The 12,146-nt window shown below is 46.1% G+C and overlaps 1 protein-coding gene across 1 annotated transcript in view; it reads right to left on the bottom strand.

Moving 5' to 3' along the window:
- The window catches only part of SYT10 (synaptotagmin 10), a 232,932-nt gene that overhangs the window by 80,301 nt on the left and 140,485 nt on the right, over positions 1–12,146 (bottom strand). The window lies entirely within an intron of this gene.

Below are 12,146 nucleotides of genomic sequence, written 5' to 3'. Positions count from 1 at the left end.
CGCCTGGGGGTGTGGGCTATATAATCATGGATTCCTCCTTAGTGAATAGATTTCTGAGGAGAACGCTGCCTGAAATGCATAGAACCCTTTTACCTGAGAGGTGGTACATAGACCAAGATGAAATTTAGGAGGCAGTATTCATTAGATTGCAAGCTCTGTCGAGCAGGGACTGTCTCTTCATGTTCAAGTGTACAGCACTGCGTACGTCTAGTAGCGCTGTAGAAATGATAAGTAGTAGTAGTAGTCCAGTGATCCAATAAAGATACATGGATAAGTTATCTCAGGATGATACAGAATGAGGTTTGCTTTGTGAAATTTAAATGGCGTTTAAATTGTGTATTTTTAATATGTAATCAGTATTTTTTTGAGGCAATTTTAGAAAGGAATTTTCACATATAAGCTTTTTTTACATGCAAATAGAAGGGGTTTTACATAATTAACCCAGGAGTTATCTCCTGAATTCTATATAGGTCATCCATAGTTAGGTGCACTGGGCAGATATGCATGCCAATTAATAAGTTAATGAGGTGTCAACAATAAATTATTGATGTTAATTGGCACTAATTTGGATTTGCGTGTGCACCTGCCTGCGCAGTGTTTTATAACACTGCTCGCTTAAATTATCTTCTATGCAATCTATAAGGGGCAATGGCGGGTCAGGGGTTTTCTCAAAATTTAGGGACAGTGCTATAGAATAGTGGGGCTATGCACCCAACTTGCACATCAGGATTTGTACCAGGTTTCTGCAGGGTGAACCCTCACGCCCAAAGTTGGGCGCAGGAATCCATGCTAAGTGCCGTTTTATACAGGGTTCTCGGTCTGGAGTGCCCTTTATGTGAAAGCACGGATTTTTCCTGGTGCCTAAATTTATTTCATTAATACACATTTCTGTATAGACTTTTTATTTATCAGATATAAAACTAATATTGGAAGACATCTAAGGTATATAGAACTATCAGTTTAATGCCATTATGAAAAGGGTCTAAGCTGCTTTAGGCACTAACGTGGATGGTGTCAACGAAAGCGCTTCAGCTTCCTAGACCATGGGATGATTTTCCAAGAACTACTGAGCAGTGATGGTGTTCATCTTTCAAGGAAGTGACAATGTGTAAAGTACCAAAGAGGGTTGTAAACTAAGTGGCCCTTTTAGAAAGGCGTGCCGAAAAAAAGGCCTGCGCTGGTGTAGGCTCGTGTTCTGGACACGCGCAGACCCATTTTTCAGCACGCCTGTAAAAAAGGCCTTTTTTGGCCAAGCATGGAAGTACAGCAAAATAAAAATGGGCATGCACCCATTTTGGGCCTGAGACCTTACTGACACCCATTGACTTAGCAGTAAGGTCTCACGTGTTAACTGGGTGGTAATCGTCAGTGCATGTACACTGCCGATTACCGCCAGGTTAGGACCACGCATTAGAGAAAAAATATTTTCTGCCACGTGTATTGGATGTGCGGAATAATTGGAATTACTGCCCGGGGCGCACGGTAGCTGGGCCGTAGTTCCAAATTGATATGTGTTGGACGTTGAAATTTAGGGACAGTGCTATAGAATAGTGGGGCTATGCACCCAACTTGCACATCAGGATTTGTACCAGGTTTCTGCAGGGTGAACCCTCACGCCCAAAGTTGGGCGCAGGAATCCATGCTAAGGTCCGTTTTATACAGGGTTCTCGGACTGCCCTTTATGTGAAAGCACGGATTTTTCCTGTTGCCTAAATTTATTTATTTATTTATTTATTTATTGCATCTGTACCCCACATTTTCCCACCTATTTGCAGGTTCAATGTGGCTTACATAGTACCGTAAAAGGCGCTTGCCCAGTCGGTTGATAACAGATACAAGGTTGTATAGTGATCATATAAGTTATAATTGGAGGGTCGGAAGGGATGAATATTGCGTGTTGTCCAGTATGATTATAATCTTGTTGTGTTGCTGGGTGGGAGGTTTACGTGGGGTCGTTGGGGTAGGCCGTTTTGAAGAGGTTGGTTTTTAGTGATTTCCTGAAGTTCAGGTGGTCGTGCATTTTCACAGCTTTTGGGAGGCCATTCCATAGTTTTGCGCTTATGTAGGAGAAGCCGGAAGCGTAAGTTGTTTTGTATCTCAGTCCTTTGCAATTTGGGTAGTGTAGGTTTAGGTGGGATCTTGATGATTTAAATTTGTTTCTTATTGGCAGATCTATAAGGTCTGTCATGTATCCTGTGGACTAAGGTGCAGATTTTGAAGGTGATCCGTTCTTTGATTGGGAGCCAGTGCAACTTTTCTCGAAGTTAAATAAAATTTATAGAACCCGCCCTATGTGCTTGATACTACGTATGGTTTCAAGAAGCTATGTACTTTTCTGCAACCTTTGTATACAGGGGTAGAATTTGAGCAGAATGCAGAGTTGTGATTTAACGTGCACTGCATTAGTTTGAGTCGGCAACATAACCAAAGTCTACTAAAAGGGGACATCCTTGAAAAAGCTTTTTAGCGAAACATGTGCCACGTCGGATGATAAGTTCCCCTATGCCGACATTCAACTGGAGAGCCAGTACCTGAGATGAGTAACAATTCTTTCTGTTGTGAAAAGTTGCTTTAAGTTTGTTAATAAATTAATAAGTTATTAAATACTATAAGTAGGATGGAGGGAGGTATGGACCGATGATGATATTAGTATGTAAATCACTGTAGTGAAACTTTTAAAGTTAAAGCATGGTACGACTGAGGTTCCTAAATTAATTAAATCCAGAAATGTTTCAAAGTGTATTACCGTTTGGAAAATTTGTTGTGATCTCTGGATCCTTTGGACTTAATTTGATGATTGGATGATCTGGACTAATGTTAGTTTTTGCCATATTAACTGTGTATAAAATAAGCATGTACGTGTAAACATTTATGCTTGCTCCCAAGCAATTTAGGTGTAATTTCTGTTGCTTTGCCCTAGTATTTTATAAAGACACACAGAGGCATATTTTCAAAGCACATAAAAAGTTCCATAGTAACCTATGGAACTTTGTAAGTCTAAGTGCTTTGAAAATGAGCCCGATAGGTGCTTAGTCTATTTTAAAAGCATCTATATGTTTAAATAGTGGCAGTTCCATGTGTCGATCGCAGTGTGCAGCAGTGGCTAAGAAAGCAAATAGAATCCTAGGAATAATTAGGAAAGGAATGGAAAACAAAAATGAGTACATTATAATGCCTTTGTATTGCTCCACGGTGCGACCGCACCTTGAATACTGTGTGCAATTCTGGTCACCACATCTCAAAAAAGATATAGCAGAATTAAAAAAGGTACAGGGAAGGGCAATGAAAATGTTAAAGGGGATGGGACAACTTCCCTATGAGGAAAGGCTTAAAGAGACTAGGGTTCTCAGTGCGAAGAAGAAACGGCTGAGGGGAGATATGACAGAGGTCAATAAAATACCAAGTACAGTGGAATGGCTAGATGTGAATAGCTTATTTATCCTTTCCAAAATAATACTAGGACTGGAGGGCATGCAATGAAGCTACCAAGTAGTAAATTTAAAGCAAATTGAAGAAAATATTTCTTCACTCAACGTATAATTAAACTCCAAAATTCATTCCAGAGAAATATGGTAAAAGCAGTTAACTTAGCAGGGTTTAAAAAAGGTTTGGATACTTTCCCAAAACAAAAGTCCATAAGCCATTATTAAAATGGACTTGGGAAAATCCACTGCCTATTTCTAGGGTAAGCAGCATAAAATTTGTTTTACTGTTCTGAGATCTTGCCAGGTACTTTTGACCTGGATTGGGAACAAGATAGTGGGCTTGATGGCCCTTCAGTTTGTCCCAGTATGGCAACACTCATGTTCTGATGTTCTTATATCTGAGATGTAATAGTTGAATGAGAAGATTCAAAGGGGATTAATAAGGTAATATCTTCGGCATAGGTGTAGTAATAGATCCCTTTGCTTTTCAAGCCATTGCAAAAGGTTGCCATAACTATATTAAAAAGGATTAAAAAGGACATCTCATCGTCCTTCTGTCAGAGATATTATTTTCCCATTTAACTGACTCCTGCGCCTAAATGTACATGTACAAATTCCAATTAAACCTAATAAGTGCCAATAATTGCTCGTTAAAATGCCAATTATTGATAGTAATTAGCTCATTATTCAAATAAATTGTGAGCGTAATTTTTGGCAACATTTATAGAATTAGGGGGAATATGCTCATGGAATGATGTCATTATGATCAAAAGGCAGGAAGCCAAATGGGAAAATTAGGCTCTTACCTTGGTAATTTTCTTTCCTTTAGTCATAGCAGATGAAGCCATTACGTATGGGTTGTGTTCATCAACCAGCAGGGGGAGATAGAGAGCACTCAACTTTTCACAGTGCCTCATGGCCAGCCAGCTCCACTGCCAGCTTCCAAAGCAGTATGGCAAACCGCAATGGGAATAACATGAACTTTCCTCACAGCGAACGATGGCCCCTTAACAAGGGCATGAACTCAAAAGGAGGGAATGAACACATCCTCCTGGAGGGAATAAACTCGTCCTCCTTATTGTATAACTGGAGGGGATACACGCAGCCTCCTGGAGGGAATAAACTCGTCCTCCTTATTGTATAACTGGAGGGGATACACGCAGCCTCCTGGAGGGAATAAACTCATCCTCCAAAACATAAACTGGAGGGAATGGACTCATCCTCCTATAAGTGAACCTGAATCCTGAAGATTGTTTTCCAACTTTCTCCCAAGGAAGGAACTTCAGGAAACAAGAACAGAACCTGAAACAGATTCACAGCATACAGACAATCATACAAGGAGGGCTCATGGCTTCATCTGCTATGACTAAAGGAAAGAAAATTACCAAGGTAAGAACCTAATTTTCCCTTCCTTGTCATCAAGCAGATGAAGCCATTACGTATGGGATGTAACAAAGCAATCCCTATATAGGGTGGGAACCGGTCACACCACGCGCTAGCACTTGTGCTCCAAAACGCGCATCCCTCCTAGCAGCCACATCCAGCCTGTAATGTCGGGCAAAAGAGAGCTTAGAAGCCCATGTTGCTGCACTGCATATCTCTTGACGAGATCTTTAGATTGTAAGCTCATTTGAGCAGGGACCTTCCTTCTTTGTTTATTTTGTACAGCGCTGCGTAACCCTAGTAGCGCTCTAGAAATGTTAAGTAGTAGTAAGTAGTAGTAGTAGAGTGCTCCAGTTTCAGCCCTAGAGGAAGAAATCGCTCTTGTAGAATGTGCCTTAAAGGCTACAGGCGGAGGCCGGCCGGCAAGCAAGCAGATAAGCTGAAAAAATAGTTTCTTTGAGCCAGCGGGCAATAGTGGCTTTAGACGCTGGAGACCCTCTGCAAGGACCTGATAGCAAAACAAACAGATGATCATAGATCCTGAAAGAGATAGTAACTCGCAGATACAGCAGCAGAGTCCTGCGCACATCCAACAGGTGCAACTGCCCAAAAGATTCTGGAAACTCCTCCTTATCAAAGGAGGGCAAGAAAATAGGCTGGTTTAGGTGAAACACTGAAACCACCTTAGGCATGAAGGAAGGCACGGTCCGAACCGTGACCCCGGACTCTGAGAATTGCAGAAATGGGTCTCTACAGGACAGCGCCTGGAGCTCTGACACCCGTCTCGCCGAAGTAATGGCCACAAGAAAAACGGCCTTTAATGTCAAATCTTTCTCCGATGCTCACCGAAGCGGCTCAAAAGGAGAAGCCTGCAGGGCCTTCAAAACTAGCCCCAGGTTCCAAGCTGGACAGGGTGCTCGCACGGAAGGCCGGAGCCAAAGCACCCCACTAAGAAACCGTGCCACATCTGGATGAGCAGCTAAAGACACGCCTTCAACCTTACCACGAAGGGAGGCCAACGCTGCCACTTGCACCTGCAGGGAATTATAGGCCAAGCCTATTTGTACACCATCCTGCAAAAAGACCAGAATCGGCGAGACAGGAGCCCGCATGGGTGTGATTGCTTTTGAAGCACACCAAGACTCAAACTGGCGCCAAATCCTGGCATAAGCCACGGAAGTGGAACGCTGGTGGGCCTGCAGGAGAGTGGAAATGACTGTGTTTGAATAGCCTTTGTCCCTCAATTGCGCCCTCACAATCGCCATGCCATAAGACCAAAGCGGCAGGCATCCTCCATGGCTACCGGGCCCTGTGACAACAGGTTCGGTACCAGAGGTAAAGGAAGGGGAGCCTCCACTAGCATCTGTCGGAGGTCCGCATACCAAGGCTTCCTGGGCCAATCCGGGGCGATGAGGACCACTTCTCCTGGGTCCAGCCGAATCCGCAGGAGCATGCGCCCTATCAAGGGCCACGGAGGGAACACATATAGTAGGCCCGGAGGCCAGGGCTGAGTCAAGGCATCCAACCCTGCTGAGCGAGGATCTCTCTGTCTGCTGAAGAAGCACGGGACTTTGGCATTTGAACTTGTCGCCATAAGATCCATCACGGGCTTGCCCCATTTGGCACATATCTGCAGGAATACTTCATCTGCTAGTTCCCATTCTGCTGGATCGATCTGATGCCTGCTTAGATAATCGGCTTGCATGTTGCTCTGACCTGCAATGTGAGCTGCCGACAGAAACTGAAGATGCAGCTCGGCCCAGTGGCAAATCTGTTCGGCCTGCGCGGCCAGTGCTCTGCACTGAGTGCCACCTTGTCGATTTATGTAGGCCACTGCTGTCGTGTTGTCCGACATCACTCTGACAGCCAATCCTTCCAGGGTCACTTGAAAGGCCAGAAGCGCCTGAAACACCACTTTCAACTCCAGGCGGTTGATGGACCACTCCGACTCCTCGGGTGTCCATAGACCCTGGGCATGCTTCCCCTTGCAATGTGCGCCCCAGCCCTTCAGGCTGGCATCTGTCACTACTAGACACCAATCAGGGAGCGCCAGCGGCATTCCTTGCCGCAGCATGCTGTCTGAGAGCCACCACTCCATGCTGAGTCGGGCCGCAGGGAGCCAAGAAAGTCTGCATTGATAATCCTGAGAAACTGGAGACCATCTTTGAAGTAGGGAATACTGTAGAGGTCTCAGGTGCACTCTCGCCCAGGGCACCACTTCCAATGTGGCTGTCATCGATCCCAGCAGCTGGACAATGTCCCAAGCTCGCGGGCGGGGCATCCTCAGGAGCAGACGGACCTGATTCTGAAGCTTGCACCGCCTTAGCTCAGGTAGGTATACATAGCCCGAGTCCGTGTCGAACCTGGCCCCCAAATATTCTAGAGATTGCGAGGGGGTCAGGTGACGTTTGGCCATATTGACGACCCAGCCTAGAGATTGAAGAACTGAGACCACTCTGGCTGTAGCTTGATAGCTCTCTGTTACAGAGTCTGCTCTGATAAGCCAGTCGTCTAGGTACGGGTGAACCCTGATACCTTCTCGCTTGAGCAAAGCAGCTACTACCACCATTACCTTCGAAAAGGCCCAGAACTGGAAATGTTTTCCCAACACCGCAAACCTCAGAAACTTCTGGTGCGGGGACCAAATTGGTATGTGCAAGTAAGCTTCTTTCAGGTCTAGAGACGTGAGAAACTCTCCTGGCTGTACCGCAGCAATGACGGAGCACAGGGTTTCCATGTGGAAATGCCACACTCTCAGGGACTTGTTTAATTCTTTTAAGTCCAGAATAGGGCGAAAAGACCCACCTTTTCGCGGCAACACAAAGTAGATGGAGTATCGGCCGTAGCCGTGTTCGGCGGGAGGTACCGGGGACACGGCCCCTAACTGAATCAGACCTTGCAAAGTCTCCTCTACCGCCACCCGTTTGGCGGCAGAACCGCATTGGGACTCCACAAACACATCTCTTACTGGGGCGTTGAATTCTATTCTATAGCCATCTCTGATCAGGTCCAGGACCCACTGATCTGAGGAAATATTGGCCCACTCCTCGGCAAAGAGGGAAAGACGTCCTCCGATGACAGGAAGCGAAGAGGGGGCCGGTGCACCATCATTGAGAGGGTCGCCCCTGAACTCCAGGCCTAGAGCCGGTGGCTGCGGAACGCTTGTCCGAGCGAAAGGAGTTCCTCTGCTGAAAAACGGGCACGAGAAGTGAACCCAGCAGAACGCCCCGGGCGGTACCTTCTAGCTTCACGGAAGCGAGGTCTATAAGAGGAATGGACCGCCTGGCCCTTGGAGGAAGGCCTCGGCCTATCTTCGGGCAAGCGCTGGGGTTTAGGATCTCCCAGGCCTTTAACAATTTTTTTCTCCCAACTCCTCACCAAATAGGAGAAGGCCTTGAAAGGGCAACTTCACTAACCTTTGCTTAGAGGCCATGTCCGCTGCCCAATGTCGTAGCCAAATAAGATGGCGAGCCACCACTGCTACTGCCACTTGTTTAGCCGAAGCTCTGACAATATCATAAAGGGCATCAGCCAAAAAGGACAAGGCCGACTCCAGCCGCGGAGCCACATCCGAGAAGGGCTCCGCACCATCTCCGGGCTGTTCCACTGCCTGTTGCAACCACGCCAGGCAGGCTCTAGCAGCATAACAACTGCATGCAGATGCCCGAACAGTAAGACCTGCAATTTCAAAGGACCGTTTAAGTGCTGCTTCCAGCCTACGGTCTTGTATATCCTTCAGGGCAACTCCTCCTTCCATAGGGAGGGTAGTTCTCTTTGTCACCGCAGTGACTAGGGCATCTACTTTAGGCATTGCAAAGCGGGCCAAATGCTCCTCACGCAGAGGGTATAATTGCCCCATAGCCCTGGAAACTTTCAAAGGTCCCTCAGGGTCAACCCACTGAGCGGAAATAAGCTCTTGGATGGAGTCATGCAAAGGAAAGGCTTGAGCAGGCTTTTTGGTACTAGCCATCCTAGGATTCACAGAGGAGGCCGTGCCACTGTCAGGCTCTTCAATAGAAAGGACCTGTAGGGCATCTGAAATAAGCGCTGGCAGCTCATCACGGTGGAAAATCCTCACCGCGGAGGGATCATCCAGATCCTGTGGTAATTCTGCACCTGACTCTGGCTCCTCAGACCACGAAGGCCTGCCAGAACTCTCCGAATCCTCACAGCCCGACCGGGGGGGGGGGAAGGAGGTGCACCACAATCTGAAGGGGAATTAGCCCTTCTACACTTTTCTTTATGCCAATTATCAGGGAAAATAGCCTCAGCGGGCAGTCCCAGGCCAGAATCCACCGGGGGGGGGGGGGGGGGGGGGGGGCTCAGACGACCTTGAGGGAGAGCTCTTTTCAGCATGTATGCTTTATGCAATAATAACACAAAATCAGGGGAGAAAAACTCGCCCTGGGCACCCAGATCCCGTCCGGGGCTAGCCGCTCCCTGAATAGCCTCAATTCGAGGTGACCCCCCCCCCCCCCCCCCGGGGCTCAGGGCTCTCCGTCTCTACGGAGGCCGCGCCATGCGGAGAATTCAAAATGGCGTCCGCTGCCAGCTCTGAGCAGGAAGAATCATCGCTCGCCATGCTCGGGCCGGCTCTTACACCTGTACAGCACGATTCATGGAGCCCTGCTGCTGATTTGCACTTGCCACACCGGGAACAGTGCTTTACATTCTCTGCAGCCATCGTCGAAAATGGCAGGAAAATTCAAAATGGCGGTTTCGCGCCAAAACGCCCCGATCGCGGGCCCACCCCGGAGGAGTTAGAAAACACTCTTACCTCACCAGACCGAGTATCACAGCTCCGGTCCCATAGAAGAATCAAAGGAAAACCTCTGTTCCATTTTTTTTTTAACGCTGTGAGGAAAGCAGAGGTAATAAGAGCTCAGATGAGTGGGAAAGGCAGGGAAAGGCGAACCAATGTGCCTGCATCCACTGAGTGGGAAAGGACAGGGAAAAGCAAGCTAATATGTCCACATCCACAGGGGCATGGGTAAGGCAGGGAAAGGGCTCACCTATGTGCCTTCAAAGTGGCTCGAAGAAGCTGCAGCCACCCTGCTTGGGGAGATAGAGAATACTGAAGAGGCAGTGGAGCTAGCTGGCCATGAGGCACTATGAAAAATTGAGTGCTCTCTATCTCCCCCTGCTGGTTGATGGACACAACCCATACGTAATGGCTTCATCTGCTTGATGACAAGGAAATGCCTGTCCATATAATCACAGCTTGAACTCATTTGACCATGATCTCAAACATACAGATTAACTCCTGGTGCTCTTCTTGGTCCCTGATGTCTAACAGGGAACAGGAGAAATCCCCAGTTGCTCCTTTGCCTGTCTGCAGTGGAAAGCCAAAACCCACTCATTCTCCATCCCTTTCCTGTCCTCTGCCACAGCAAACACACTAAGGGAAATTTTTACCACAGCGGGTAATTAGCCCCCAAAATAAAATGGCCATGCAGTAACAAAACTCTTACTGTGTGGCCATATGGAAGGAAGCTCTTACTGCCACCCACTGAGGTGACAGTAAGGGCTCCCATGATAACCCGGCAGTAACCAGGCAGCACACAGCGATGCCCGATTACTGCTGGGTTACTGCCATGCTATTTCTGAGGCTCTTTTTTTCCCACAGAAATGGCATGTGCTCGACCCGGAACCTGCTTCGGGCTTACCGTTGCCCTGTAAAAGGGCCCCTAAGATTGTTGAAGTCTACTACTACTACTACTACTTATAATTTCTATAGTGCTACTAGACGTATGCAGCACTGTACACTTGAAGATGAAGAGAAAGTCTCTGCTCAATAGAGCTTACAATCTAATTAGGACAGACAAACAGGACAATAAGAGATAAGGGAATTACTAAGGAGGGGATGATAAAATAAGGGTACTGAACAAGCGAGTAAGGGTTAGGAGTTAAAAGCAGCATCAAAAAGGTGGGCTTTAAGCCTAGATTTGAAGACAGCCAGAGATGGAGCTTGACGTACTGGCTCAGGAAGTCTATTCCAGGCATATGGTGCAGCAAGATAAAAGGAACGGAGTCTGGAGTTAACGGTAGAGGAGAAGGGTTCAGATAAGAGAGATTTACCCAGTAACATAATCATGTTCCATAATTCTGGAATATTTAACTTGTGAAATTACAAATTGTAAAAACAATAAGTAACAATTGTTATTCCCTGATAATTTTTCAAAATTGAGCTATAATACAATCCATTAACCCCCATCCATTTAGCTAAAGCACATTTCTACAGTTCAAATTATGTGGCATGTTACTTTTCTTGATGGACAGTGAACCCTACACTCCTTGTTATCTCATTCCAGCAAACCTAGAGAAAGCCTTTGGGCCCCTTTTGCTAAACTGCTCTAGCAACTGCAGTGCGGCAAATGCAATGAAGCCCATTTGAATTGAATGGGCTGCAACGCATTTGCCGCGCCGGGAATCACTAGTGTGGTTTAGTAAAAGGGTCCCTTTATATTGGATTTCTTTTTCTGCTGCTTCAATTCAGCATTCCTTTTTGTTGTGTTAAAAACTATAATAAGTGTCATGTACTTCTCCTTTTCACAAATAATTTTTTTTTAACAGGGCTAACTTGTACAGCTGCAGCTAAGAAAGCAAATAGAATGTTAGGTATTATTAGGAAAGGAATGGAAAACAAAAATGAGGACATTATAATGCCTTTGTATCACTGCATGGTGCGACCGCACCTTGAATATTGTGTTCAATTCTGGTCGCCGCATTTCAAAAAAGATATAGTGGAATTAGAAAAGTGCAGAGAAGGGCAACGAAAATGATAAAGGGGATGGGACGACTTTCCTATGAGGAAAGGCTAAAGCGGCTAGGGCTCTTCAGCTTGGAGAAAAGGTGACTGAGGGGAGATATGATAGAGGTCTATAAAATAATGAGTGGAATTGAACGGGTAGACGTGAAGTGTCTGTTTACACTTTCCAAAAATACTAGGACTAGGGGGCACGCGATGAACTACAAAGTAGTAAATTTAATACAAATTGGAGAAAACGTTTATTCACTCAACTTGTAATTAAACTCTGGAATTCGTTGCCAGAGAATGTGGTAAAGGTGGTTAGCAGAGTTTTAAAAAGGTTTGGACGGCTTCCTAAAGGAAAAGTCCATAGACCATTATTAAATTGGACTTGGTGAAAATCCACTATTTCTGAGATAAGCAGTATAAAATGTTTTGTACTTTTTTGGGATCTTTCTAGGTATTTGTGACCTGGATTGGCCACTGTTCGAAACCGGATGCTGGGCTTGATGGACCTTTGGTCTGTCCCAGTATGGCAATACTTATGTACTTAAGTAACACGCTTGAAAAAAAATGTATGAATTGTTTCC

Source organism: Microcaecilia unicolor, chromosome 9, assembly GCF_901765095.1.
Source record: "Microcaecilia unicolor chromosome 9, aMicUni1.1, whole genome shotgun sequence".
Classification (NCBI taxonomy): domain Eukaryota; kingdom Metazoa; phylum Chordata; class Amphibia; order Gymnophiona; family Siphonopidae; genus Microcaecilia; species Microcaecilia unicolor.
The sequence above is the reverse complement of the archived record's forward strand: the minus strand, read 5'-3'. Positions and strand labels throughout refer to the sequence as shown.